The sequence below is a fragment of the Myxocyprinus asiaticus genome, chromosome 27 (assembly GCF_019703515.2).
Source record: "Myxocyprinus asiaticus isolate MX2 ecotype Aquarium Trade chromosome 27, UBuf_Myxa_2, whole genome shotgun sequence".
Classification (NCBI taxonomy): domain Eukaryota; kingdom Metazoa; phylum Chordata; class Actinopteri; order Cypriniformes; family Catostomidae; genus Myxocyprinus; species Myxocyprinus asiaticus.
Window position 1 is genome coordinate 24581805 of NC_059370.1, and position 24452 is coordinate 24606256.

The 24452-nt window shown below is 37.2% G+C and overlaps 1 protein-coding gene and 1 long non-coding RNA gene across 14 annotated transcripts in view; one reads left to right on the forward strand and one right to left on the reverse strand.

Annotated features, from left to right (window-relative positions):
* Positions 1–24452, reverse strand: part of LOC127417755 (uncharacterized) — a 195551-nt gene that overhangs the window by 167217 nt on the left and 3882 nt on the right. The window lies entirely within an intron of this gene.
* Positions 1–24452, forward strand: part of LOC127417749 (E3 ubiquitin-protein ligase RNF130-like) — a 102777-nt gene that overhangs the window by 4974 nt on the left and 73351 nt on the right. Inside the window, exon 1 of one of the 8 annotated variants that reach the window (XM_051657951.1) lies at positions 23279–23503. The exons of the other annotated variants lie outside the window; for them this stretch is intronic. The gene's annotated coding sequence lies outside the window, so the exon portion shown is untranslated. Of the gene's footprint in view, positions 1–23278; positions 23504–24452 lie in introns of those variants that run through there. 8 annotated transcript variants of the gene reach the window in all.

The following is a 24452-nucleotide window of genomic DNA, read 5'->3' on the forward strand; positions in this document are numbered from 1 at the left end:
CTTCAGTTAACATTGTATTGATTCACAGACATATCACAAAGAAAAAACCACAACACACATATATTGAATCACATTTAACATTTAACCCCCACTATTACAAGAATCTATGTAAAATCTTGAATTGCATAAGCCGCACCCTTGCATCTCTAGATGCAGACTTGACATTTTTTAGAATCCTAGCCCAAACTCTCTCCTTCAATACAAAGTTTAAATCTTTCTCCCATAATCTCTTGATAGAAGTTAAAGCTCCGACCCCCAGACTCTGAATTAGCAGGGAGTAATACTCTGATGACTCATGACATTTTCCAAAAGCAGTAATCACCTCTCCCAGAGTATCTGCCGCTTTATGGTGGTGTGTGCTACTCCCAAAAACAATACAGAGCAGGTAGCGCAGCTGTAAATACCTATAGAACTGAGATCTAGGAATCCCAAAATGTTGAACCAAATTTTCAAAAGATCTCAACACTCCACTCTCATATAGGTCACCGAGTGTAGTAACCCCCCCGCCCCCACAATCCACTCTTGCCAGCAGAAAGGGGACCTATTAATAAATAATTTAGGGTTCAGCCATATGCTTGTGGCAACAGTTAAATAAATGTCCAAATTAAACACTCTGTACACTTTTGTCCATACTGAGTGCAAATGCGAGATAACGGGGTGTAATTTAACTTTGATTAGTTTGACAGAAAGCTTTGCAATGGCAAAATAGGGGCAAGAACTTCCTGCTCAATACAAAACCAGGGAGGGGCTCTCTCAGGTGGAAGCGACCAATGAGCCAAATGTCTGAGACTGAATGCATAATAATAAAACAAAATCTTGGGGAGGCCTAGCCCACCTTTGTCAATCGGTCTATGTAACTTATTAAAATGTAATCTAACTACCTAACAGGTAGTTACATTTTGGAATACAATTCATTTAATAACATTAACCTTCCCAATCATAGATAAATGTAATGAAGCCCATCTGCCCACATTGCTCGAAAACCTTTTTATTAAGGGGTCAAAATTAATTTATGCCCTGTTTGGGCTACTGGAATGCACCTGGCTGGAAAGCCGTTACTGGGCAGTACGCTGTCAGAGCCAAAACTTCAGATTTAGACCAACTGACTCTGTATCCTGAGAACTTAGAAAAGGAATTAATAATTCTATGGAGGCAAGGCATAGATCTAATGGGGTCGGAGACGATAATAAAATATCATCTGTGTAAAGCAAAAAGCTTATGCGCCACATCTCCCGCCACCACCCCTGGAAAATCATTTCTTATCGCGGCTGCTTGTGGTTCCAGGGCAAGATAGAACTATAATGGGAAAAGAGGGCAACCCTGCTGGGTGCCCCTATCCAGAGTAAAATAATCCAAATTTAATCCATTTGTTTGTATCGCCGCTACTGGGTGTCTATAAAGTAATTTAATCCATCCAATAAAAGTATTCCCGAACCAGTATATTTCCAAAATCCTAAAAAGATAATCCCATTCCACCATATCAAATGCCTTTTCGGCGTCAAGTGAGATGGCCGTGACCGGAGTCTGATAATTTGCCACTGACCACATAATATTGATGAGACATCTAATGCTATCAGAAGAGCAGTGGCCCCGAATAAACCCCACCTGATCTATATGTATAAGAGATGTCATAACTTAATCGGTTAGCCAGAATTTTTGACAATATTTTAACATCTAGCTGGATCAGGGAGATTGGATGATAACTCTTACACTCGCTTGGATCTTTGTCCTTTTTAAGAATCAGAATGATCCTGGCTTGTGTCATGGTTGGCGGAAGCTTTCCATTCTTTAATTATTCCGTATAAACTTCTAGCGAAAGTGGAGCCAATTCTGTAGCATAAGATCTAAAAAATTCATCTGCAAAGCCATCTGTCCTCAGAGCCTTGCCTGTAGGCAAGTTTATCTCAGAATCAAGAGAATTTTTTTGCCCATTCGTCAATTTAGGGAGTTCTTATGTTCCATAAAATTTCTAATGTCTTCATCAGTAGACGAAGATGTGGAACTATAGAAATCAAGATTAATTCTTTAAAAGCATTATTAATATCAATGGCTGAGGTAAATTTTTCACCACCAGCAGATTTCACTGAGAGAATGGTAGAAAAAAAACACGCTTTATATATCTAGCCAAAAGCTTCCCTGCTTTGTCCCTTGACTCAAAATATGACTGACTTGCCCTGAATAGCCAAAACTCCACCTTCCACGACAAAATAGTATTATATTTGTATTTCAATCGGGTCAATTCTCTGAGGCCATCAGATGACATTCGGCATTTCAGCTCTGCCTCGGCACTTTTAATATTCCCTTCCAACTCCACGAGTTCTCGTGCTTTGGATTTTTTGATGAATGAGGCATACTGTTTGATCCGACCTCTAAGAACTGCCATAAGTGCCTCCCAAGCCACGCCCACAGAGGATACTGAGGACCAGTTGGTCTCCATATAGACATTGATTTCAGCCTTTAGCATTTGTTGGGGTTCAGGATTTTGCAAAAGGGATACATTAAAGTGCCAACTATATGATTTATTTTTCTCTGTATGTGGCAACATCTCTTAACTCACCAGGGCGTGATCTGAGACAAAAATGTTTCCAATTGAACAATCAACAACAGATGAAATGAGGGACTTAGATATATATATATATATCTATTCTAGAATAAATCTTATGGACTGATGAAAAAAATTTATAGTCCCTACCAGATGTGTTCAAAAGTCTCCAAATATCTGTAAGGCCAAGATTTTTACACATCCTGTGAAGCGTCGCTGTTGCTCTAGGGGGCTTACACACATTTGCTTCACTATGATCCCCAAACAAAAAACACAGAAAAAAGAAAAACATGCGCATTAATCCCGCGCTCGATAACGCCAACCGGCATCCATCCCTCTAAACTCAAACAGTCCATGTATGCTTACGTGAGCCCCCACGACAACTTTGCCGTCGGATTGTTGTGAGACAGAATTACACAACAGAAAATAATCTATAAAACAAACTCCAGACAATAGGAGGCATAAGCACAAAGAACGTGTAGATTCATCCACATAACTGCTCCGAAGGTGTGTTCCTCCACAAAAAAAACTCCAGCCACTAGTCGGAACCAGCACAAAAAGACACAAAAAAGGCGCCCAGTTTCCTCAGACAGTCAAGTAAATGTTCAGTGAGTCAGGCCCACTTGGCTGTTACATGAGTGCAACAGATGCCCTAATCACTCCAATGTTTTGCAAGAAATATTCAACAGAACAAACTCCCACCAACAGGAGGCGTAAGCACAAAGAACATGCAGAGTCATCCACAAACTGTCAAGAAGGAGTGCTATCCCACAAAAAAAAAGAAGGCACTGTTTCCTTGGACGGTCAAGTGAATGTTCAGTGAGTCAGGCCCACTCGGCTGCATAGAAAGTATTTCACAATGATCTGCTCACTCCATTGACTTTATGAAGGACATCACTTGCTGTGGGCATGTAAGTATTTTGCGGCCATCCTTAGTATCTACTCTCAATTTGGCTGGGAACATAAGTGCAAAAGCGACCTTCCATTGATGTAAGAGTTTCTTGCATTCCTTGAATCGATCACATTTCTCTCTTGTCGAATTCGCAAAGTCTCAGATTTGGCCAGAGTTGATCGGGGCCTGTCTTCCTCAGCAGATCTTTGAGCAGGAACTCTGTGAGTTCGCTCAATTTCCAGCTTATGGCCTGTTATGTTGAGCAGACTCGGGAAGAGCCCATCCAGAAATTTCACCATATCTCAACCTTCTTTGTCTTCAGGAATTCCAACAATTTGGACATTGTTTTGCCGGCTGTGATTCACTAAGTCTTCCAACTTTTCTCAGATGCGCTCCAAGACTGTCTTGGTCACTAGTGGATTAGCAGCTAATTCGCTCTTCGATGACTCCAGATAATCTATCCTTTTCTCAGCATCCGACACTCTTGTAACCATCTCAGTGAATTTCGTCTCCATGGCAGTGCTCGATCGACATATTACAGCAAGTTCCTCCAAGTCAGCAGTGACCTTTGGCAGCATTGCCAACATGTTCAACAATTGACGCTGAATCTCTTTCACCGCACTGTCCAAATTGAGTCCCGGGCTTGCGGACTCCTCAGGGGCTTCAGCTTGAGCACGTAAGTGTCTTTTAGTGTCTTTTAATGTCTCCAGAGCCCAAGGATTTTGAATTATTTGACATATTGTCTTCCTAGAACAGTCAAGAATCTGAGTGTATCGAATCTCACCAGTTTATGACATAAAAAGTATTAAAATCAGCAAAGTGTGCAGAGTTCGCCATTCACACATCCGACCCTCACATGGTTCCACACGACTCCACATGGTCTATATAAAAAAAAAACAAAAGCAAAAATGTCACCAAACTGATGAAAAACTAATGATACAATTTTTTACAATTTATATGTCTGTAATTTAACAAGTTATAAGGTCCCCTGTATAATGAATAACAGCATTAGCTGAAAGATAATTTCTTTCATACTGTAAGGAAAATTATAACTGAAATATACCCAAATTAATTGAAATGAAAATCAAAATCTAATCATCTAATATTGTGATGTATCATGAAATTTATCGAATCGTGAGGTGTATCGTATCGTGAGGTGACTGGCAATACCCAGGATATAATGCAGAACATTTAACATGTAAAAATGTCAGTTATACATTTTTTCTTAGATTAAAAATGGACTATTTCTATTATTTTACAGCTATTGTAATAAAGACACAGAAACTTTTCTTCCTGTCTGTTCAGCCTTTCTTGATGAATCTCTTAGCAAGATCCTGTTAGGCTGCCTATGCAAAATTTTTAATGTATGTGTGAGACCTCGTAGACAGCCAGGTGCCCTTCTAGGACTGATTAGGTGTGCTGTGTCTGATTCTCTCGCATTGACTCAGTAAACAAAACTCTGAACTGTCCCCTAAACACCCTTCATACTTTACTTACATAACCTCCCCTAAAGAGTCCCTGCAACGTTGTGTTCTGTTCTGTAGTGACGTGTGAGATAGTGACTTATACCACTGCTTGCCCTCCTTTGCACTGGAGTGTTTGACAACCCTTGTGTTCCAGAGCATGTGTGAAGAGGTGGCTTTCTTGTCGTCAGCTCAGTTGCTTTGCAAACTTGTGTGTGATCCAGTTACCAAAAATGCCCCCAAAGAGCCCCAAAGTGACTCTTTACATTGCACCAAGCTACTTCTCAAGATAAGTGATGGCAACTGTCTGTGGCTGTATATATTACACATTTTCTTTCTCAACTGACACATCAAGTCATTTTCTTCCATGGAGCCACACTTGTTCTTCACAATTTTGCTGAATCATTGGGTTTTTGCCATATCTCCTGTATGTATTGAATGGCTTGAGGGAAGTGCAGTATCTGTAATCATTCTTGGGCTGGCTTGTATCGTCTTCCATATTTCTCTCTATAGCCTAGTTCTACTCTGCCTGTTCAGGTTACAGGATGCTCAGAAATAGCCAGAAATCCTCAAGACTAGGATTCTCTCCAAATCAATTATTAATCAATATAAAGCGAACCATTACCTTTGTTTATTGAGGTGCAGCACACTTTGAGCTAAACGTTAAGTGTCATTATGGCAAGACTAACGAAGATGAATGTGTCGATGAAAATGCCAGCAGATGCTATCAAGGAATCTTTACCTAAAGGTTATTTTAAAATGTTTTCTTGTCTCATGGTTTATGTGTTCAGCAGGGCAGATTCCTAAGTTGTGTCCATCCCTCATTATACCAGTTTAACCTTACATGTTGTTCTAGTTAACCTATTGTGTTGAATTGATCCGAGGCAGCTGTCTGCCGTACTGGTCATTATGCCAGTGAACCCAGTGGAGGTCATCCAACCTAATCTTGGTTGGAGTTGGGACAGGAACACTGGGCTCAATATTTCATTTGAAATGTATTCTCAAGGACATTAGTGCATCAACTTACAGTGAAGGGAGTTACTACATCCAAGAATGACATTAACTTAAGGAGACAAATTAGGAGACGTTTCATTCAAGAGCAAGTGGCTGCTGTAAATCCTAAGCAAAACGATAAAGCCTACTAAACTACATATACTATATAACTAAAGTTATTCTGACATCTTTTATTGCCTTTGCAATTGCATTCAATCTTTTTCTAGCCAAGGTAAGCATTCTCATACGGTGCTTGAGATATTGTATAAAAGAGACAAGCCCATAGTACTTGCATCAGTAACACCCACTTCCTCTGTTACACTAATCAAGATGCTGTCTCTATATTCTGAGGATATAACCTTGGAATGGCTGCATTTGTGATTTCACAATTTTGTAGCATGATTATTCTGGAGTTTCACCAGTACACCATTGCTGAACGGACTTTGAATATTGTCCTATATGGAAGCAGTTGTTGATGTTGCTCCAAGCACTTTCATGCAAGAGAAATGGGGTAAAGCTTTGCTTTAACACAAAAAGATACCTTCCTTATTTAGGAATCTATAGGTTGGACTGCATATTAGTAGGTTGTAACCTATGTGCTGATTAATTTCGACTTGTCTCTCCTTTGAAAAAAGCAAAAATGTGCATTACAGTGAGGCACTTACATTGGAAGTGAATGAGGCTAATCCATAAAAAGTATAGCTAAAAGTATAGCCACAAGACGTTAATATGATTTCAGTGTGAAAAAATTGCTTACAATCCTTTTCTGTGAAAGTTTGTATCTAATTTTACAACTTTGTTGCCATGATGGCAACAAAGTTGACACAGCAAACCCTAAAAGATCATAAAAACAATTATTTAAGCAGCTTTACAGCTCAGATAATATTCTATTTTTAACAGAAGAATTAATGAAAGTGCTTTTATAAAATGTAAAGCTTCAAATGCCTTTAAATCCTAAAGAAGGTGTTTGATGAGCTGAAATTGTTCTTTGTGATAATCAACTTTATGCCATTGATGATGTCGATTGAGTTTAAATTGAATTGAACTTAGAATATCCTTTAAAGATATTTTAGCCAAGCTGTTGAAAGTAGCCGCTGTACTTCAGTATCCATCAAATTACCAATAACTTATTTGCTCTACCACAAAACAAAACATGAGGTGTTGCAGAGTATTTGCATTTCGAAAAAGTCACTGTTAGGCTGAGTGAGTTTATCTAGCAAAGAATAACCAAGCAGCTCATTGCTTCCTGTTTGACTGTTTCAAGATTATATTTCCTCATGAGAACTCAGTGTATTTGTCTGTCTTCTGTGTTTAAATCTCCTTCTACATATCAGATTGGTTATTAGTTGCTCATCAGTCTAAACATGGTGGTGAGCACTAAATCTCTCCCTCTCTCTCTCTCTCTCTTGTTCAACCCATTGAAAGAGACTGAATGAGTGAAAGAGACAGACAGAGGGAGTGCAGGACCTTGCGACTCACCATTTTCTTCTCCACTCAATTCTTTTGGTTGCCCAACCAGCTACAGCTATCATTAGGGGTCTGACAACATAACAAACCGCTCTTGGCTAATGGGCAGTGAGACAGAAAAGCACCTGCCAATAGGAATGCAAAGAGGGAACCGAACATCCAATACAAAAGTAAGTCTAGCATAGCCAGCAGCACCAAATCAGACATGAAGCCAAACAGATAGCAGCCTGAAACAAGACTGTAGCCAGTGGGAGGTGATGAATATTTGTCATAAGAGTCCTGTTGCATGTTTCCCAGCATGTAGTGATTTCTGATGCTTGATTGAGCCCAAATGCCATTAAATGACACTGGCATATGAGCTAATTAGATTCACTCTAGGCCATGGGCATGACAAGTTGGCCAATAGGCAAGTGACCCAATAGTCCATCTTAATCAAATATCACACTTTTGATATTAGTAAGAATTTGTTTGTACCATAAGTTGCAATCATTCAGCTAGATGCGCTATAACCTTGAGCAGACAGTTTCCTTACCGCAGATTATTATAGTAAACCTTGTATTGCCTTAGCAGTGATGTGTTGATTGAAGTATAGGAGTGGCAGTATACCTGCCACAACTATGGTCCAAACTAGTGGTTGACGTTATATCGCTGTGGCGATAAATCGGCCGATATTTGGTATTTTCAAATTATCAACATTGGGCCGATAAATTTTCTCATTTGGCCGATTAGTTTCAAAAGTCATGACGGCACGAGTACCTCCTGCTTTGAATGTGAAGGAGCCGTCTGAGATGCGTGAATGACTGTTCCTTTTGCTGTTATGTGCCGTTGTGTTACCACAATAATACACCAGTTTGCAACAGTCTCATTCAAGCAGTCTCAGTCCCTGAGCAGACGTGCATGAGCTCATGACGTGCTCACGCATTTAATTCTCCCCATCTCTCCTCAACACTTCCCTTTAACTTTTAACTGTCTTGCCTAATGATAGCAAAAAACTTCTATCATGTAAGTGGATATTTCATTTAAAGAAAATAATTTCTTTCAAAGATTGAATCCACTGACTTCACAAAACATGCGCAAATCCAATTATTTTTCAATAAGTGTGAAAGCAAAGTGCTGCAGGTTCACTCCTTCACGCAATTCCAAACATCTATACCACTACAGTTAATTCTGTATCTTGGTTTATTAGTAGTTTACTTCCCCAGTGAGGTTAAACTAGATGTGAACCTGGCAATTCAGTTGAATCAACCAATCAAGATACTACACAAATAAAGTGCATGGTAACAAGAATAAAGAGAAACCATGTATTTTTTGTCAGAAATGTTTTTAATGTCAATTAGAGGTTTTTCCCTGTTATCCTCCTTAAAGCCAAGCATAAGGGTGAGGGTTATTACGCTTCTTTTGATCTGTAAACAACAGTCCATTGATTTGTCACTACCCAAAGAAAAAAAATCCATTTGTAAAAAGAAACAGATGAAAGAACAAATGGGGAAACATGTGCCATGCCATATGCTTCTAATTGATCCAGGCAGGAAATGTGAGCTCAAGTAATGTTTGGAAATTGATTGCAGTGGTGTTGTTGTCATTAAAATGAGGTTGGAGAGGGCCAGTAGGGTTGAAGAAGCTTCTTGGCTGCTTGTGTTTTTCCTAATTACCGTGATTTTGCTGTGTGGGTGCATGTGAGGTCGTAATGCATTCTCATTTGAGATAAACACAACATTAAGAGAATTAAAACAGTGTCATGTCTGATGACAAAATAAAACTTAAGTTATAATGATTTGGTGAAAATTTGTATCCCATGAAGTCTTACACCCTGTCTACATCCGACGTGAGCATTGCATTGCATCAAAAGCAATAGAACCCCATTATGATCTATGATGCTGTCTACACTGGAAGGGTCTGCCACGGCAACAATAAACGGGTGTTGCACTCCATTTTGTGCTGCACATGCTGGCACTACTGCACAAATGAAACGATTTAGAACGTTTGTGTCAACGCATCCAGTGTAGACAGCCTCAGGCCATTGTGTTGCTTCAACGGATGCACCCGGTGTAGATAGGGCATTACCCATCAGTGTTACGGTTGCTTTCACACTTGGTTCGATTGCTTGAGCCCAACGTAAGTTCGATTCCAGACCTCTCTGCCAGCTCCCATTTCACATTGTTTTGTTTGGCTTTGAACCACAGTGCATTTTGTCATTAATGTGAGTACCACCACAGACATCATATGGAGATGGTAGAAAACATAACCCTCAATATGCTGTTGGAATTAAAGTCTTGACTTTACATACAGAACCGCACTGTGGCAGCAGTGGAGTCATTCAGGTTCCTGGGCTCTACCATCTCTCAGGACCTGAAGTGGGACACCCACATAGACTCCATTGTGAAGAAGGCTCAGCAGAGGTTGAACTTCCTTCGCCAGCTGAGGAAGTTCAACCTGCCACAGGATCTGCTGACACAGTTCTACTCGGCTTTCGTTGAGTCTGTCCTGTATACATCTGTAATTGTCTGGTTTGGTCCAGCCTCCAAATCAGACAGAAGGAAACTACAATGGACAGTCAGGACTGCTGAGAGGATTATTGGTGCCCCCCTGCCCACCATCTAAGACCTGTACGTCTCCAGAGTGAGGAACATGCAGGTAGAATCACTCTGGACCCCACACACCCTGCCCACTCCCTTTTTGAACTGTTCCCCTCTGGCTGGTGCTACTGAGCGCCAGGACATCCAGGCACAAGAACAGTTTTTACCCTCAGGCCATTTTCCTCATGAATTAAACTGCCTCAGGACTCCCCATAGTGCAATAATGTAAATACATATCTCATGTACATACACTGGTGGCCAGAAGTTTGGAATAATGTTCAGATTTTGCTCTTATGGAAAGAAATTGATACATTTATTCAACAAAGTGGCATTCAGCTGATCACAGTGTATAGTCAAGACATTAATAACGTGAAAAATTACTATTACATTGTGAAAATATTTTTTCAGAACTTCTTAAACTACTTCAAAGAGTTCTCATAAAAAAATCCTCCACGTTTAGCAATGACAGCTTTGCAGATCCTTGGCATTCTAGCTGTCAGTTTGTCCAAATACTCAGGTGACATTTCACCCCACACTTCCTGTAGCACTTGCCATATATGTGGCTCTCTTGTCAGGCACTTCTCACATACCTTATAGTCTAGCTGATCCCACAAATGCTCAATGGGGTTAAGATCCATAACACTCTTTTCCAATTATTTGTTGTCCAATGTCTGTGTTTCTTTGCCCACTTTAACCTTATCTTTTAGTTTTTCTGTTTCAAAAGTTGCTTTTTCTTTGCAATTCTTCCTATAAGGCCTGCACCCCTGAGTCTTCTCTTTACTGTTGTACATGAAACTGGTGTTGAGCATGTAGAATTCAATGAAGCTGTCAGCTGAGGACATGTGAGGCATCTATTTCTCAAACTAGAGTACTTATCCTCTTGTTTAGTTGTCCATCTGGCCTTCCACATCAATTCCTGTCCTTGTTAGAGCAAGTTGTCCTTTGTCTTTGAAGACTGTGGCGTACACCTTTGTATGAAATCTTCATTTCTTTTGGCAGTTTCAAGCATTGTATAGCCTTCATTCCTCAAAACAATGATTGACTGACGAGTTTCTTGAGAAAGCTGTTTCTTTTTTGCCATTTTGACCTAATATTGACCTTAAGACATGCCAATCTATTGCATACTGTGGTAACTCAAAAACAAACACAAAGACAATGTTAAGCTTCATTTAACGAACCAAATAGCTCTCAACTGTGGTTGATATAATGGCAAGTGAATTTCTAGTACCAAATTAGCTATTTAGCATGATTACTCAAGGAAAAGGTGTTGGAGTGATTGCTGCTGGAAATGGGGTCTGTCTAGATTTGATCAAAAATGACTTTTTTCAAATAGTGATGGTGCTGTTTTATACATCAGTAATGTCCTGACTATACTTTGTGATCAGTTGAATGCCACTTTACCAATTTCCTTCTGAAACAGCAAAATCTGTACATTATTCCAAACTTTTGGCTGCCAGTGTATGCAAATTCACATATTTAATTCAATAACTGTACATACCTATACCTTGCACATACACTTGTACATGTGCATATGCCATTCTGTTATATGTCCTGTTATTTGTATGTCTATTTATACTCTTACCTTGTTTTATATCCTGTGTCTTACTGTAATGTTCTGTGTACAGTTGTTTCTGCTATCGCCAAAAAAAAAAAAAAAAAAAAAAAAAAAAAAATATATATATATATATATATATATATATATATATATATATATATATATATATATATATATATATATATATATATATATATATATATCATCCTTGTGTACGTGAGAACACTTGGCAATAAAGGTCATTCTGATTCTGATTCTGACTTTCAGTTAAAGAGTAAATCACCTCTTTAATAGAGATTTGGTTTGATTTTGAGCTAAAGAACCAAAATTTATTGTACCATTGTTGTCAGATTTAATTGCTGATTTGCATGTTTTTGAAATGTAATCTTGACAAGCAATTTTAGAGATTTCAGTCTTCCCCCATTTAAGTAGATAGGAGCAGCACTTTTTGCCTGTTGCCTTGATAAAGAGAAAATAGCTGAGGGCATTGCCAAGATGGTCGTAGAGTGATCTGACTTAAAGCTACACTATGATTTTTCTTTGTTAGAAATGAACAAAATTTCATTAATGGACAAGTACACCAACAATCTGTCTTCCAAACCATGTTTTTATAGGCACTATGGTAAGCCTGTAATAATGTTTTATATTTTAGTGCTGTCGAGATGGATTTGGCGGGAAATTGCATACTTCCGTCATTCGTCCGTGCATGTTTACGTCATGTCCGTAAATAAAGAAATGAAGGTCCGTAGCTACTACAGCACGTGAATGTGCGGTGAAAGGTGTGGTAGAAGTTTGAAGCTGAAAGCTTGTTGCCACAACAAATGAGTGACATTGACCATGGATCATTCAAAAAGGCACCCCTCTGGGGAATCACCCGTTTTCAAAATAAAGAAACCGAGAAGAGTAGAAGAGTCTGCAAGCAAAAAGGGAAAGAACAATGTACTAGGTTGCTCGTAACAACCCAATTTCTAAACCAGTTTCTACCTTCGTTTATTTACCTGCTTGCTAAGTTATAATAGTTTCTACTGTTTGACTTTATCTGTTAAGGATAGCAATCATTATGTCTATGTCATCGTGGCCTAACTTTTGTAACGCTTTTATTTTAAAACAATTGATTTCAATAAGTCAAAACAATAGCTGAATGTATGCTACTTACCTGCTAATAAGACATATTTTTCTGATATCCGTCTTTTTCTTCCTTTCGTTATATATTTATTTGTTTAATTTTTGCGGGGATGAGGCAAGTTTTGATGTCGTTAGTGACATTCGCTCTGATAAGATGATTACCTGTAACCATGGTTACACTGGTACTCTTCAAACCATCAGATTCCTCCACGCAGAAGAGCAGAGCTGAAGCCCAACTGACGTAATTACCAAAACATGTTACTCCGCAAGTAACTTGCAGTTTTATGCTTCAACCGCAAGAGGGCCAAAAGTTGTAGCTTTAAAGGGACTTGGGTACCACAATGAGTACTAGCAGCAACTGATTTCCTCTGTTGCTAGGTAACTACTAAGGGAGAGAAGTTGTAATCTTTGCCTTTTTACTGTCTTTGTTTTTTTGTCTCTTTGTTTGTACTGCTGTGTTAACTATTGTGTTAAATTACTGTGCACAAATTATTTTAGTGCACCAGTGCAATGGCCTTTTGACACCCAATAAAAACTCACAAACTTATATAATACTATAAGAATGAAAACACCCTAATGTCTGTCTCTGAGTTTTGTAGTCATTTTTAATTCAGTTTTTCAATGCCTGTGTTGCATTGGCCAACATAATTACACGGGAAATGTCACTACCGAATGTTCGGGTACCCTTAAATTGACCCCATTCTGCCAAATTATTGACATGCGGCATCCCAAAAGAGGAAACTGTAGCTCACGCATGCTCATATGTTCAACAATACTTTCAGCTTTGGGCACAGGGGGCAGAGGTTTGAATATCAGTCTGCACAAACAATTTCAGCAGAACTTTCACATTGAGAATTTACAGTGAGATGAGTCTGTATTGTCACACATTGTTACAGTCTTTATAAAAAGAAAATATAACTTTGCCCTTACATTTTTGACTGTGCTCCTGCAGATGTTTAATAGAGCTGTTCAACCGTGACGTCAGTTTGTTAGCAAACCCGGAAGGCTAATTCGCCATGGGTTCCCTTTGGAAATTCAGATGGGTTTTTATAGTGGCAGTTTTGAATTTGTTAATAGCTTAATAAAAAGTATTATTATTTACCTTACTTTTATGTTTTTACTAAAACTTTTTGTGTGAATAAACAAGGTGCGCAAAAAATACTATTTTTTGAACCCAGTTGAATATTGATTAGGGCTGGGAATCGTTAGGAATTTAACGATTCCAGTTACGATTCCTCTTAACGATTCTGGTTACTTTATAAAAAAAAAAAAAAAAAAAAAAAAAAAGAATTATCTGGAAATGCAATTCTTATTGTATTTACTTCCCTCTGCTCTCTGTTACCAAATAATGAGATCATTTCAGATTTCTACAGAGCAGAAATGCCAAAAGGTGTAAAAGGTGTGTTTGTTTAATTACAATCCAATAACAGATCCTAACTATGTTTTAAATAAACAAATCTAAACCAACAAGAAATGTGATGGCATATTTCATTAATTAATTTATTCTTTTGTCAAATTTCACTTATTACAACAAAACTTAATTTTGCATTGTCATATGAACAGCCAGTCAGTAACTGCACTGCTTGATTTAATAGAGACACAGGTCATCATTAAATAAACAGTAACAGTTCCAGAGACAGTTTAGACTGTGTTATGTAGCCTAATGTTGTACTTCAGGCTTGTGAGACTTTAACATTTCTTATTTAATTTTGTGTTGGACATTCTTAACTTGCACATCAGTAAAAGATTACTTGTATACCGGACCATACTGGAAGCACTGTATGTTTTGCACTGTAGATTCAAAAGAACTTGATCTTTTGAATAATTCTTTCAGGAATCAAACTATACCGGAAGCGCAAATGTTTCACACTGTAGATTTAAAAGAGCCATCTCGAGACTCGTTTGATCGGGAATCAAATACACTGGTAGAGCTGTGTTTGTACTCTTTCTGTCTCAAGCATGTCTTGCAAACCTTACACCTCAGCAGCCAGAAATCCTGATTAAAACTCAGTAGATGTGATGTGCCTTGTCATCATCAACAGTTCTCATGTGCACTTCTGTCAGGATTGACCTACATAACAATCTTAACAGGGAGTTGCTGTTGTGGAGTTCTGCTTTGGAGGAACGACTCTCTTTGTCTGTCTGAAAGCTTTATCCTGGGATTTAAAGAGTGCTTTATCTAATATTGAAGCGAATAAATCTACTCATTGTAGATTAGCTTGAAAATTGGTCTAAAGGTGATGCAGATATCACATTCAGTTTCAGATCTAGCACAGGAACAGGTTGCCAGCTGTTCAGGTTTGCGAGAAGCAAGGCACCGTCATGCCTGCCACAGGGAAAGATGAGAGATACCTCACTGAGATATGGGTTATTTGTAAAATTTGTCTGGTTACAGTGCAGGTGGTCTGAAGGAAGGATTATGTTGCTTCTGCTGATGGTATCTAGCATTCCAAAGCTTGCACATGCCTGTCGCAACTCTGCCCTTTTTGCAGATAAGGTCAGATGTGGGGAAAATAGAAAACATGAAAGCAGTATTTAGAAGGCAACTGTATTCTGCACATACTTACATTTTCTTTTACGTTTTTGTCGTGATTTTCACTATCTTTGTTCAGGCTTGTAGAATATCCAATTTTAATTCATTTCTCTTGGCTGAATATTAGTAGTGTTGTGCAAAGGTTAATGATTTAGTTGTAGATCTTAAAGTAATAGTTCACTAAAAATTTAAATTCTGTCATAATTTAGGCTACTCACTCTCATGTCATTCCAGACCTGTATGACTTTCTAATGCGGAACACAAAATGAAAAACAAATGAAACACAAATCCTGATTCGTCTTTTCAATAAAATACAGTATATCCAAAATTAATCTATTAAGCTATTGTATTTATGCATTGTACATTTATTTTATTTTTTGGTGACTTGATTGTTATAGGCCTATACAATATATTATTTGTCTTCCAAATGTTTTTTTTTTTTTTTTTTTAATTATATTTTTTATAATTTATATATCATTGTATATTGTATAAATTGTAAATTACAATTCACAACATTGTACAGAAAAAAAAGTTCCTACCCTGTACTGTTACACATGACACCTAAACTTTCTCAAGAAATTATAACTGGATGACAGATAACTTGTTGCTGTCAAATTTTATTCCTTAAGTTGCAATGAAATCAAAATTAAAGTTTAGCTGCTTTTAGTCTATATGTATTCCCTTTAAGGTCATCAGTATGCTAGTGTACTTCCAAATGCTGACACAATTCTTTTTCAGAAGATATAAGCATTCAAAATCAGCAGTCTCTCTCTTCCGGCTTGACAGACCGAGGCACAGTCATGACGACACAAATGGCATGAGAAACTTCGTCCAAACAAATGCTTTCTAGAACGAGAAACAAAGTCCCCGCCCTACATTTTTTTGTTGTTTGAAAAGCCGTTTCACTCAGAAATACGTCACAATACAGTAATGGCACTTTTCCACTGCACGTTACGGTTCGACTCGACTCTGCTCGCTTTACTTTTCTGAGCTTGCTTTTCCACTGCAGTTTAGTGCCGCCTCAAGGTGGGTGGGATTATAGGCTGATCGTCATAGTTGCGCCGCCTCTACTGCCGTGACATCATCTTAAACGCGACACAAACATTACTGACCATAAACAATAACACGACCCCTCTCTGTTCTCTACTAGCTCATTGTGCTGCATAAAGCAGTTGTTGCATGGTGATTTTACACAAGTGTAACAGTTAAATTGGCCTGGTTGTTTTAGAAGCAAGCTTTCCAGTAGCTGGTCAACTAAATAAAGTGAAGCTTTCAAGCAGAATATAGAGTTAACGTAACAAAACGTACCATCCTCCATCGTGGACTCCAACAATGCTGAGTCCAGGGCTCTCTCCCTCCCATTGCTTGCCGGTCTTTTGCCATAGATAGCGTCCATTTGGTCGAACCACTTTGAACCACTCTGGCTGTTGTGGTCCTTGATGGTTCTGAAGTCACTGTAAGTTTTTTTTTAACTTTTTCCTACACTGTTGGTAGGTCCGGTGGTAGCTGTGTGCGGCCAACAGCTGAGACACTTCCTGAAAGACTTTTTCATTTTGCATCGTTTCGTTCGTCGCTAACGAGAGGAACGTCTGCACCTCGTTTATTGACCACGGCGTGGTTTTGCGCACAGCCATTTCTTTTAACAATTCGAAAGTCGCGTGAACAAATGATATTGCTGTCGTTATTGCTAACTTTAAAACTAGCAGGTTGATGTCCCGTGTCGCAAATCCAGTGACGCTGGTAGTGACGATTCTCTCTGTCCAATCAGTGATCTGCAGGGATTTGACGTCACATTTAGTATCGGCTCGGCTCGCTTGGAACCTCGACTGAGGTGGTACTATAAAAAGTACCAGGTACTATACACAGTGGAAAACCCCCAAAAAGTGAGCAGAGTCGAGTCGAGTTGAGCTGTACCGTGCAGTGGAAAAGCCCCATTATAAAGTCGGTCATAACCTCCGTTTTATGGAGACTATAAAACGCAAGTAAGAAGTGTAGATGTAGGATAAAGGAAATATCAAAATAGTAAAATGTTATTTTATGGCCTATAGTATATTTTTCACTGGTTATTTACATAAACCGACAATATTTAATGCTGAAATGTCCCCTCACCCCGGTGATGACATGCAGACATGCCCTAGATACATACATTGGATCAATTTGGCTTTAAAACTCCCTCTGATCAACTCTCATGCTCCACATCTTCTGATTAGAATTAATGGCGACAGGGATTTCTAGGAAGCACATGTCCTCCAGCACTGCATTTAATTTGTGAAAACCATTATGCTCTGACAAGCTATTGTACAAGATCACAATTTGATTTTGCTGGCAGTCTGTTCATCCCAGCTAATGATTGCTAGAAATGACCTCATGCCAGATTGCTTGACCAGCCTCTGAACTGATGTCACTCACTGGCTGTGGAAATATGGACCATTATTATGTCCAAAATGTCTTAATAACTTTCCATTAGCAGTCATCAAGTAGTCTTGATTATAAACTGCGTGAGTTTATTTTATCTTTCAGCTATGCAGTAAAGTTCTGATGTACCCGCAAACCCTCATAACAGGATCCCATTTGAGTGATAACATTATAAGGATAACAAACCCCAAAATGAAAATTGTCATTATTTACTCAACTAATGTCGTTGCAAAACTGTATGACTTTCTTTCATGGAACACAAATGTTAATTTATAAAAAGACTTCTCAGGGTTTATTTGCCATCTAAGTGAATAGTGACTCTGGTTTGTCAAGCTTGGAAAAAACAAAACAACCACAGTAAAAGTAATCATACAACTTATGCACTATATTCCAAGTCTTCTGAAATCATACTATCATTTTGTGCAATGAACAGAATGAAATTTAAGTCATTATTCACTCTCAAATGGAATCAAATCATTAAATAAAATGTGGTGGATACGTCGATAACATCAAGCCTCATTCGTTCTCATCATGTCTTGTGACTTGGGCTGCAACAACTAATTGATAAAATCGCAAATTATCGCTAATGGAAATCAGTGACAAGGAATTTCATTATTGAATAGTTGGATATTTGTGGTGAGCATGGAGAAGCCCTGTCAGTCACGTCACTTTACAGCCCAGTGAAAAATGTGTAGCATTATGAAACTCCTTTGAAAAACAACAGAGACAAGTTGAAACAGAAAAAACACGACCCAAGTTGTCCAGCGCACAAGAACACTTTATAAAGACTTCAAAGAATATCATAATAAACATAGAGTTTAATGTGGACCGGCTGCTGCGTCAGGTTTGTTGACGGAGGGTGTGTGCTGTTTGATGCGTGAGAGTTGTTTCTCTCCATTTCAAGAGTTGTTTCTCTTACATTTTACAGCTATTTTCTATGTTTTATAATGTAAGCATGTTATGAATTCAAAATCAGGCGTGTATTTCACAGAATTGTTCTTAACACAAGCGAGTCTCCATTAAACTCTAATGAGCAAGCGAACGCGTGAATCCTCGTCAATCAAACTGATCGCAATGGAGAAAGGGCGCACAATCATTTGATTAAAATATGCAACATCATAATACGATTTCAGTTTCAATGTTATCAAGTGTGCAGCTTTCATGGATATCAGGCTGAAGTCTTAGCAGACAGAGTGTGCCGGTTTTTAAAGTTTTTTTCTCCTTCTCATGTAAGCACATGTAATACAGTGAGCACCGGGATGAGTCTTTTCAGCGCATTTCACATTATCGACATTGCCACAATGTTTGATTTTAGCACTTAATGATTTTAATTAACTTGAAATATGGTGCACAAGCTGCATTGACTTCTTTTATGATTCTTTTGGGTCCCTTCTTAAGCAGCTGTTACATTCCATAAAGCATCTCCTTTTGTGTTCTGTATAAAAAAGAAAGTCATGTGGGTTTTGAATGACATGATAGTGAGTAAAAAATGAGAGAATTTTCTGTCCTTTTACTTGTGCATCATGTTCTGCTTTTATCAATTGTTGTTCCCCTTTTTACTACCTATGATGCAGTACTACTAGATGCGCATCAGTTAGGTAAAAAGCACAGAATGCACATTAATTTGAATGTTCCCTTTTTTCCATTTGCCAATTTGCTGTTTTTGCATTTGCATTTTGTTAACTTAAATTCTGATGATGCAATGAAATAAAAATGAATTACTTTATTAATTGCTTTAAAGTAAATTATAACTTCATTTGGCTTTTCTGAAAGCTCAATAAAAGACCATGATTTTGGATGGCTGACTGGTTTTCCCATTGGTTGAGCAGACACTTGTCATAGATTAGTGTGTTTGTGGTGTCTTTTCGATGGAGCCTGAACTACTTGACACCAGAACCTTTTGGCAGGACTAACACAAGTTGAGTCATAGTGTTCACATAATTTAAATAATAATAAAACTTCTCTAGCAAGGCAGCTTATTAAAATTACATCCACTTTTGTTTGCACATAACAGCACTTTTGCCCTGATCACAAATTAGCATGCACTGTAAGAAAATAAAAAAGTAATTTTCTGTCAGCAGGGGTGCCGGAAAATGTCTGTTGAAAAATAGAAAAGTACTGTTGGATTAAAAACATAGATAAACTGTAAAAAACAGTAATTAGCTTTACCATAATTAAAATCTGTTACTGTAATTCTACAAGAAATCTCCCTATAATTCCATGAAATCTTTTACTTTTAACATATATGAATTGTTAGAATAGAGTCATACATCTCTAAAACACAGAATAATTATCTTTAAAAGAATGTTAAAGAAAAGCTTAAGTACAGATAATTACTATTGTTATTACAAAAAATACTGTAAATCTAAGACCATTTGTATATAAAACACACACACACACACACACACACACACAAAACATGTAATTTTACTTTGCAGAAACCCAGGTTTAAATTAACTGTCATTTATATATTTTATATATAAATAAATTGTCAAAATAAATTCATTTCCTTTCTCTAAATGTACACGGGTGGCCATAAATTTGGAATAATGTACAGATTTTGCTCTTATGGAAAGAAATAGGTACTTTTATTCACCAAAGTGGCATTCAGCTGATCACAATGTATAGTCAGGACATTAATAATGTGAAAAATTACTACTACAATTTGGAAAAAATGTTCAGAACTTCTTAAACTACTTCAAAGAGTTCTCATAAAAAAATCCTCCACGTGCAGCAATGACAGCTTTGCAGATCCTTGGCATTCTAGCTGTCAGTTTATCCAGATACTTGGGTGACGTTTCACCCCCACTTCCTGTAGCACTTGTCATAGATGTGGCTTTCTTGTCAGGCACCTTACTCACGCACCTTACAGTCTAGCTGATCCCACAAAAGCTCAATGGGGTTAAGATCCATAACACTCTTTTCCAATTATCTGTTGTCCAATGTCTGTGTTTCTTTGCCCACTCTAATCTTTTTCTTTTAGATTTTCTGTTTCAAAAGTGGCTTTTTCTTTGCAATTCTTCCCTTAAGGTCTGCACTCCTGAGTCTTCTCTTTACTGTTGTACATGAAACTGGTGTTGAGCATGTAGAATTCAATGAAGCTGTCAGCTGAGGACATGTGAGACATCTATTTCTCAAACTAGAGTCTCTGATGTACTTATCCTCTTGTGTAGTTGTACATCTGACCTTCCACATCTCTTTCTGTCCTTGTTAGAGCCAGCTGTCCTTTGTTTTTGAAGACTAGTGTACACCTTTGTATGAAATCTTCAGTTTTTTGGCAATTTCAAGCTATAATGCTTATAATTGGGCTATATAATTAGCCTTCATTCCTCAAAACAATGATTGACTGATGAGTTTCTAGAGAAAGTTGTTTCTTTTTTGCCATTTTTTACCTAATATTGACCTTAAGACATGCCAGTCTATTGCATACTGTGGCAACTCAAAAACGAACACAAATACAATGTTAAGCTTCATTTAACAAACCAAATAGCTTTCAGCTGTGTTTGATATAATGGCAAGTGATTTTCTAGTACCAAATTAGCAATTTAGCATGATTACTCAAGGAAAAGGTGTTGGAGTGATTGCTGCTGAAAATGGGACCTGTCTAGATTTGATCAAAAATGACTTTTTTCAAATAGTGATGGTGATGTTTTATACATCAGTAATGTCCTGACTATACTTTGTGATCAGTTGAATGCCACTTTGGTGAATTCAAGTACCAGTTTCCTTACGAAACTGCAAAATCTGCACATTATTCCAAGCTTTTGGCCGCCAGTGTAGGTTAACTGTACTTTTGCATTATGTCATCATTTAAAAAATATAAACTGCAAAAAAATTATTATGTTATTGAAACAGGATAAGATTTGTCTGCATAATACTTTAAAATCACTGAAATATTGAATGTTTTTCAGCAGTTGCCCAAAAAAAAAAAATAAAATAAATAAATAAATAAATTCTTACATAAAGGTTATGCTATAGAATTTTATGACTGTAGCAACATTTTGGAAAATTGTTCACAATACTAATTAAAAAATACACCACCACTCATTTTTTTTATTTTTTATTTATTATTCATAAAAACATACAAAACAACATACTCATTCTTTTGTTCAGCATATTACAAGAACTCATTAGCAACGGCTTTAAATGCTTAAGCATATTTTTCACACAACACTTTTGTTGCTTTTTTCACTGGTTCATCATTTTCTAAAGCTGACAAACCAATCTCTAAAATGTTTTTGCTCTGGGAACAAAAGCTTTTGTTTTCCGCCCTAAAAAAAAAAAAAAATGCTATGGCCTTTTTGCCTTAACATAATATGAATTAAAACATTATATCAAACACACACATATCCACACATCCATACACTTATATTTAAAATAATAATAAAGGCAGAATGTACCTGCCATGGGACATTTGAACATTTAAACATTACATATTACACTCAAAAAAATTGCACTTTGGCTGAACATGATTCAATCATGGACAGCAGTTCCACGTGTTTGAAACAAGTTCTCTTAACAAAACAGAATCAATTTAAACCCAGTAAAACTAACTTGAATGAATAGTGTTCGTTTAACTTGAATGAATAGTGTTCGTTTAACTTGAATGAATGGTGTTCGTTTAACTTGAATGAATGGTGTTCGTTTAACTTGAATGAATGGTGTTCGTTTAACTTGAATGAATGGTGTTCGTTTAACTTGAGTGAATGGTGTTTGTTTAACTTGAATAAATGGTGATAGTTTAACATGAATGAATTGTGTTTGTTTAACTTGAATGAATGGTGTTCGTTTAAGTTGAATGAATGGTGTTCATTTAACTTGAATGAATGGTGTTCGTTTAACTTGAATGAATGGTGTTCGTTTAACTTGAATGGTGTTCGTTTAACTTGAGTGAATGGTGTTTGTTTAACTTGAATAAATGGTGATAGTTTAACATGAATGAATTGTGTTTGTTTAACTTGAATGAATGGTGTTCGTTTAAGTTGAATGAATGGTGTTCATTTAACTTGAATGAATGGTGTTAGTTTAACTTGAATGAATGATTTTCATTTAACTTGAATCAGTTATGTTCTCCTACATTTAAGCCTTCTTGTCTTGTTTAGCCTACATGTTTATATCACATTAGATGAAGTCGATTAGGTCAAGTTAATATAACTAGGTATAATGGCAGTTATAAATGTCAGTTCTATTTTCTCATTATTCAGTGACTGTCAAACAAGACTACAGAGGCAGAACACGGTATGAAACTAATCCATTTATTGGAAAAGTTCTGAAGTTTGTTGTACATACCACATTCAAAGCTTAAGGGAAAACAGTTTCAATACAAGTTAAGCTCAATCAAAAACATTTTTGTCAGTGCTGATTACCACAAAACTATTCTGACTCGTCATTCCTTTTATTTTCTTACAATGGAGGTAAATGGGGCCAATTTTTGGAGGGTTAAAAATAGGGATGTGTGAGACTAGTCGACTAAACGGTTCTTATGCTGCTTGTCGACACTGGAATTACTTGTCGGTTAATATTTCCCCCCATTAAACTGATAATAATTTTTACACTTTTATGTTTGGCTTTATATTTTTACAGAGGCTGCATTTAAATTACTGTCATATTAATGTTACATATTTTAAATAGAATTAATAATACAAATATTATTTAAAAAAGAGGATATCTGGAGCAGATACAGAGTTTAATTTCACCTCAGGCTGCGTGTGCTTCTTCCCTCTCTCACTCGCAGCGCACGCAGGAAAATGTCCTCTCGCTAGACAAGCAAACTCAGCGAAGTAGTTATGAAATCACTTCGGTGGTGGTGCGGGAATCGGCTTTCCAAATGTTTGAAAGTCCCTGTGGATGTTTTCACATTTGCGTCTTCTTTACATCTGTGCATGCTTGGATGTTATTTTTCCGCTGAGCGAGCTTTTTCAAGTGCAGGATAATCGCCTCAGGTGAGTCAAATCCCGTCTTTCACCGGACCATGTCGACAGGTTAATTTTACTCATTAAAAAAAGTATGCTTTTGAGTAAGTAGCCTAGAAAATAACTGTTTTAGAGTAGGTATGCAATTTTTAATCTGCTGATTAAGAAGGCTATTTTCAACAAGGTGCCGACTGCTTAACGGGTTAAACTATCTTTGATTCTGTGTGCACGTCATGTTTAGAATACATTAGGTTTATTACAGGCTACATCACAGGCCTGTTTTTTCTATCCTATAGCTACTTTTTTCTTTCTTTCTTTTTTTCTTTTTTTTCTTTTTTTTTTTTTTTACATCTAACTGTGATTGGTTGACGTTCTTTACCAAACAGCTGTAATATTAGATCAATGGTTAATGCACGACTGCACATTGTGAAATACTCGCAACTTTTCAGCGCATTTTTTTCTCTCTCATAGATTTGGCTTAGTCTACCTGTTAATTATTTTCAACAATGTCCTGACTGTTTTAATATGTTAAGTAACTTTTACTTGGTGATTTCCATTTAGAACAGGCTTTTATGGTTGTTCCATTGATCCTGCACTATTCATTCAATTGTTTTCAATAAATATGTCTGTTAAATATTCGCTAATGTTGATTCAGTGAATGCGTGTCATGTTCTATATTTAATGTACAATGATCATAATGCAAGGCGAGCACGTTGCAGATAAATGCCCCTTTTCAGTAGAATTTAGCATCAGATTTGGAATAGATTAATTATTTTAAATGGGTCGCATATTTTTTTTTTTTTTTAAACTGTTTTCTGAAGGTTGGTTTCTCTTTAGACTAGTCGGTTACAAAACTTCCGTTTAAACGACAGTCAAATTAGTCGTAGCGCACATCCCTAGTTTAAAAACACTGTATACCCGTATAAGTTCTGCTAACATAAAAAATTTGATTGCCTTTACTTTTACAAGTATCAAAACT